This window comes from Octopus bimaculoides, chromosome 27, assembly GCF_046866305.1.
Source record: "Octopus bimaculoides isolate indiv1 chromosome 27, ASM4686630v1, whole genome shotgun sequence".
NCBI classification, from domain to species: Eukaryota; Metazoa; Mollusca; class Cephalopoda; order Octopoda; family Octopodidae; genus Octopus; species Octopus bimaculoides.
This window is the reverse complement of record NC_142954.1, coordinates 3,097,338-3,103,337: the sequence shown is the minus strand read 5'-3', so window position 1 is coordinate 3,103,337 and position 6,000 is coordinate 3,097,338. Positions and strand designations below refer to the sequence as shown.

General features: G+C 34.2%; 1 protein-coding gene across 1 annotated transcript in view; it reads left to right on the top strand.

The window, feature by feature from the left end:
* Positions 1-6,000, top strand: part of LOC106871148 (calcitonin receptor) — a 100,784-nt gene that overhangs the window by 84,342 nt on the left and 10,442 nt on the right. The gene's annotated exons all lie outside the window — the stretch shown is intronic.

The following is a 6,000-nucleotide window of genomic DNA, read 5'->3' as shown; positions in this document are numbered from 1 at the left end:
TAGGAGAAAAAAAAACAACAACAAAAAATACGAAAACAACGAGATTGGAGACGACGACAACAACAACAACAACAACAACAATGGCAGTATGAACAAACAAATAAATAAATATATACCAAAATATGTGTAGAATTTAACAATAATTCATGAAATTTTAGCAATAATAGCTGCGAGCTTTTATATTACACATGAATATAGAGATGTATGCAGATAGATAGATAGAGAGATAGATAGATAGATAGATAGATAGATAGATAGATAGATAGATAGATAGATAGATAGAGAGATAGAGAGATAGGTACATACATACATACATACATACATACATATATGTACGTGTATGTATATATATATATATATATATATATATATATATATATATATATATATATACATATATATGTATATATATATATATATATGTATATACACACACACACACACACACACATATATATATATATATATATATATATATATATATATATATATATAAGTTTATTCAAAAATCTTATATTGTATGAGGAACAAACGTCTCTAAACAATTTCACTCAAGGTTTGAATTAATAAACGTTTCCATTTCAAGTGCGTCATTAAATCTCTAAGACTGTGACAATTCTCCAATATATACGCCACATATACACACGCATGTCTATACACACATAACTTAGTGTGTGTATACATACATACATACATACATATATATATATATATATATATATTGTTTTATTGAGTAGGTAAATAGAAAACGACAAGCTTAACATTTCTGTAAGATAAATCGCGCTCAAAATTGTGCATTTCGCCTTCATACATAAGCATCGATTTTTGTCTTATTATTATTATTATTATTATTATTGTTGTTGTTGTTGTTGTTGTTGTTGTTGTTGTTGCTATCGTTATTGTGTTGATTTTGTTGTTGTAGTTATTATTATTGTTGTTGCTGTTCTTATCGTTGTTGTGGTGGTAGTGGTGGGGATGTTATCATTATTATTATTATTATTATTATTATTAATTTTCATTGACGTTGTTGTTGCTGTTGTTGTTAAGGCGTAGTCGTTATTAGCATGCCGGACAAAATGCTTGATGGCATTTTTTTCCGTCTTTACGTTCTGAGTTCGAACTCCGCCGAGGTCGACTTCGCCTTTCATCCTTTCGGGGTCGACGGAATAAGTACCATTTGAACACCGAGGCCGATGTAACCGGTTATTTTACTGAATTCTGTGTTATTTACACGTGGAGGCGCAATGGCCTAGTGGTTAGAGCAGTGGACTCGCGGTCGTAGGCTCGCAGTTTCGATTCCCAACTTAATAACGACCAAATTATTTTTCAAATATTTTTCCTTATTTTGAAAACTAATTGAAACAAAAACGATGAATCCCAACAAAAATATGGAAATAAAAGGGCTGAAATGATTTAAGCTTAAGTCTTCCATCAAAATCTCATGTTAAATTCGAAACATCATTTTAACAATGATGAAATTGTTTTACTAAATTTTGTATTTCAAAATTAATTGAAAGACATTTTGTATTTTTCGTCAGAAGTTTGATAATGAAAGGGATAAAATTATTTGTATTAAGACCTTCCATTAAAGTGTCCTGCTAATTTATGTTCCATACAGTCAATTTAATAATGGCAAAGTTATTTTTCTAAATTCTTTATTAATTTCACATTTAATTGGAACAAAGGCAGCACGGCTGTACAACAACAATTTGGCGAATGGTAACAACAATAATGTGACAGAAGCCGGCAGCAACTATAAAAATAAAACCTCCACCAGCAACTGAACTAGAGGTCGGCTAATTTTCACAACTTTACATAATACCTTGAAGCTGCATGTCTCAGTAGTTGGAGCGTCGGACTCACAATCGTGAGGTAGCGAGTTCGATTCCCGGACCGGGCTGTGTGTTGTGTTTTTGAGCAAGACACTTTATTTCACATTCCTCCAGGTCATTTTGCTGTAGAAATGGGTTACGATGTCCCTGGTGCCAAGCTGTATCGGCCCCTTTGCCTTTCCCTTGGATAACACTGGTGGTGTGGAGAGGGGAGGCCGGTATGCATGGGTGGCTGTTGGTCTTCTATAAACAACCTTGCCCAGGACTTGTGCAGCGGAGAGGAACTTTCTTGGTGCAATCCCATTGTCAACATAACTGAAAAGGGTCTTTATCTTATATATATAGTTAAGGTGCTAGAAAAAAAAAAAACAGATCTGATTCCAAGCAAATTGTTTCTTTTCCTCGTAATACAAAGAAACAACCAATGTAAGACCAGGTGCAAATTTATCATCCTTCCAGCAGCTTTCGAGATCGGGTTCTGTTTGATGTTTGTAGACTTCATTAAAATTTCTTCCTCACAGGATCGAACCCACTATCTGCCCTGTCACCACTGCGAAATTTTAAGACGCCTACATTATGTTTTATGAGATTTCTTATATTGTGTCGCTGACAAGTATTTTTTCAGTTATACCTGCTTATTGTTCTTACACCTGTCTTCGTCTTTTGTTTTCTGTAAATTTTCTGAAAATTTGAACGAGATAGATAGATAGATAGATAGATAGATAGATAGATAGATAGATAGATAGATAGATAGATAGATAGACAGACACACACACACATATATATATACAGAGGGAGAGAGAGAGAGAAATAAAGACAGACAGACTGACATATAAATAAATAGTCTGACCGACAGATAGGCAGATGTATATACAGAGAGAGAGAGACACAGTCAGGCAAACAGACAGTCTGACGGACAGGTAAATAAATACACAGACAAACAAACACAAAGAAAAAGAGAGATAGAAACAGACATGGATAAACAATCAGGCGTCCATATTGATGAATACACAGATCGACAGCCCGACAGATCGACAGACAGAGGAGGGAGAGAAAGAGACTGCATAACGTAGTCTGATACAAAAGATGTCTAAAAACGATGAAATAATCGCACCTGAGGTTAAACACAAACATCAATTACAACAACAACTACAACAGCGACAACAACAATAAAAACAACAGAAAGAGTAATAAAACCAAACAAAAGACAATAACAACGATATAGGTTAAATATTTGTCAGAAAAGTACACAAAAAGCTTATTACTTGAATTCGAAGAATTGAGAAGACGAGAAATTTGCCAATAAACTCATTTCGATAAATAAAACGAAGAAAAAATATATAAAATTCAATATGAGATAGATTAATTGGTGGGGGAACAGTTGTTTAAAGTCCAGCATAATTCAATTTATTAAACAGAGAATAGATTTATTTTTGATATGCATTTATGAATAAATAACCTCAAATTAATAATAGATAGATAGATAGACAGATAGACAAATAGATAGATAGATAGATAGATGGGTAGGCGTGTAGGTAGGTAGGTAGGTAGGTAGATATTGTTGACGGAACTACATATAGATAAATATAAAAATTATAATGATAGCTTGCGAATGTGGAGTTTAAAAATAGAGTAAAAAATAATATCGTGTGAATAATGGGTTTCAAAATCATTTGGATTGGAATAAAAATAAAAAATTTTTTTAAATCGAAGGCTTCGCGTGGGAACCGAACCCATGCGTTTTATAAGCACGACAAGCGTATTACTATTGGACTAAAGCAATCTCAAATCAAATTCTTGGGGCTTCAATAATCCCGGATATAATTCGAGAATATGAAAGCGCGTGGCTTAGTGGTTGACGTATTCGGCTGACGATCGTGAGTTCGATTCCCGGAGACACGTTGTATCCTTGAGCAAGAGTTGTTTTTTTTTCTTTCTTTTTTTTTTTCACGTTGCTCCAGTTCGCTCAGCTGGCAAAGATGAGTGGTACCTGTAATTACAAAAGGTACACGTGTCTTCGAACTCTAATTAGCAAATAAAATAATTTGCTAGGCGAAGTTCTCATCAGTGGCTACGTATATATATATGTATAGTGGCTATGTATATATATATATATATATATATATATATATATATATGAGGTGCATTCAAAAGTATCCGACTATATTTTTTCCCGCCAAAATTAAAGTCACGTGGACAAAATTCCTTTGGGTGAGAGGTGATGCCAACCTTCTCGCACGTGCGTGAAATTTTTCGCTCCGGTACTTTAGGCGTAAGAACCGGAAACTGACGCGGCCTACCGGCGCGAAAGTTTTCACGCATGCGCAAGAAAGATAACATTACCTCTCACCCAAATGATTTTGCCCACACACCATTAGTTTTAGCGAAAAAAAAAAATAATAATAAAGTTGGATATTTTTGAACGCACCTAATACTTCCATGCATTCACACGTCAACTGAATGTTATACGAGGGAGGAAACTTGGCTGCTATTTCTAGCAGACTCAAGATAACACGTTGAGGTATCGTCATTGGTTCTTCGTTTCTGTAGATATCTATGCTTAATATAATGGGTGTATTTTGACTTATCTGGTTTGCTGGTGGTGGTGGTGGTGGTGGTGTTGGTAGATAAAATTTGACTAGCTCAGTGTTTATCATTTACAACAAGACTCTTATTAATTTGATACTGCTTTTGAAAGCCTTCAGAGGACAGAGGCACACACCAGCTATTGTTGCTCGGTAGCTTGTTGCTAAAACTGTATTTACAGCTGAAAATATTTTGTACTCGCTTACATAATTCATTGTCGTTGTTGATGAGTGTGAATGCTCGTGGCTTAGTGGTTAGACATATTTGGCTCACGATCGAAAAGGCGTGAGTTCGATTTCCGGCGACGTGTTGTATCCTTATGCAAGACACTTTATTTCACGTTGCTCCAGTTTACTCAGCTAGCAAAGAAATGAGTTGTACCTGTAATTCAAAAGGGCCAGCCTTGTCACATTCCGTGTCACGCTGAATCTCCCCACGAGAACTACGTTAAGGGTACACGTGTCTGTGGAGCACTCAGGCACTTACTTGCACGTTAATTTCACGATCGATCGGATCAACATCAAATTCTCCTTCGATTCACAACCCAATTATTCCAGCCAACGAAGGAGTCTCCACACGGTTTCTCAAAATAATATATATATAATCGACGAGCTTCTTTCAATTTACGTCTACGAAACCCATTCACAAACTTTGGTCAGCTGAGGACGATAGTAGAAAACATTTGCCTAAAGTGCTACGCAATAGGACTGAACCCGGATCTGTGAGGTTGGGTAGCAAGCTCCTTGCCACACGGCCTTGTCTGATGAGAGATTTGAAAAGGCAAACCTGAAGAGTATAAGTAGATTTTTAATATCATAGGGAAAAGAAAAGTCACCGCGTGAAAATAAGAAATGTTTTTGAAAACGTTTTTCTTAATATTTTTCCAACGTAATTGATAACACTTGATAATATAATTTCAAAGAAAAACAACATACTTAAACTGTATATAACAACAACTAAAATGCAATGGTGTGGATAAATAGGCGCAGGTTATGGTATTTATATATGTGTGTTTATGTGTAGTGTAGTGTGGGAAGAACGTGTGTGTGTGTGGAGAGAGAGAGAGAGAGAGAGAGAGAGAGAGAGAGAGAGAGATCATTGCTTCCAAGTTGTTAAATATATTCGCCATATTTCTTTATACGCTTTTTATTGAATATTTCACCTTTCATATTTTCGTACTTGTTTCGGTGTTAATGGGGATATTTTTAAATAAAATTCTTCAAAAATAATTTCTAAAACAGCAACGAAACCGAAAAGAAAAAAAAATAAATAAATAATAATAATAATAATAATAATAATAATAATAATAATAATAATAATAATAATAATAATAATAATAATAATAATAATAATAATAATAATAATATTATAATAATAATAATTAATAAACTAAGGAGGAAATTAAAGAGACAAGGACCTTTTAAGTGATTCGAACCTTTTGATGGTTGATAACGAGTTTAAATCGACTCCGTCAACCTTCCTTACAGAAGCTTTATGTTTTAAAAAAACGCACAAAACATTTCCGTTTCAATACGACCACGTGATATTCTTATAGAAGAACATTTATCCGCAATATTCTACT